At 52.5% G+C, this 337-nt stretch overlaps 1 protein-coding gene across 1 annotated transcript in view; it reads right to left on the reverse strand.

Annotated features, from left to right (window-relative positions):
* Window positions 1-337, reverse strand: part of LOC119582078 (potassium voltage-gated channel protein Shaker-like) — a gene marked incomplete at its 5' end in the record, with an annotated part of 55543 nt that overhangs the window by 21202 nt on the left and 34004 nt on the right.

Raw genomic sequence — 337 nt, forward strand, 5'->3', positions numbered from 1 at the left:
GGGTGTGTGGGTAAGGGGGAGAGGGGGGTTTTCGGTTTAGATATGGGGGGGGAGGGGTGGTAAGGAACCAGAGAAGAGTTGGAGATCACACACACACGCACAAGAAAAAAAAAATCAAAAATAAATAAAGGGGGAAGGAGAAGAGAGGGAGCAGTCGCAGCGGCGTCCAAATTTACCTCATGTCTCCATAGCCAACCGTGGTCATTGTGACAACCGCCCACCAGAACGCGTCGGGGATGCTTTTGAAGCAGGAGCGGTCAGAGCCAGCGTCGGCGAAGTACACGGCCGATGAGAATAAGACAACGCCTGTAATACAACAACAACCCCGAAGTCACCT

This window comes from Penaeus monodon, chromosome 15 (assembly GCF_015228065.2).
Source record: "Penaeus monodon isolate SGIC_2016 chromosome 15, NSTDA_Pmon_1, whole genome shotgun sequence".
Taxonomy (NCBI): domain Eukaryota; kingdom Metazoa; phylum Arthropoda; class Malacostraca; order Decapoda; family Penaeidae; genus Penaeus; species Penaeus monodon.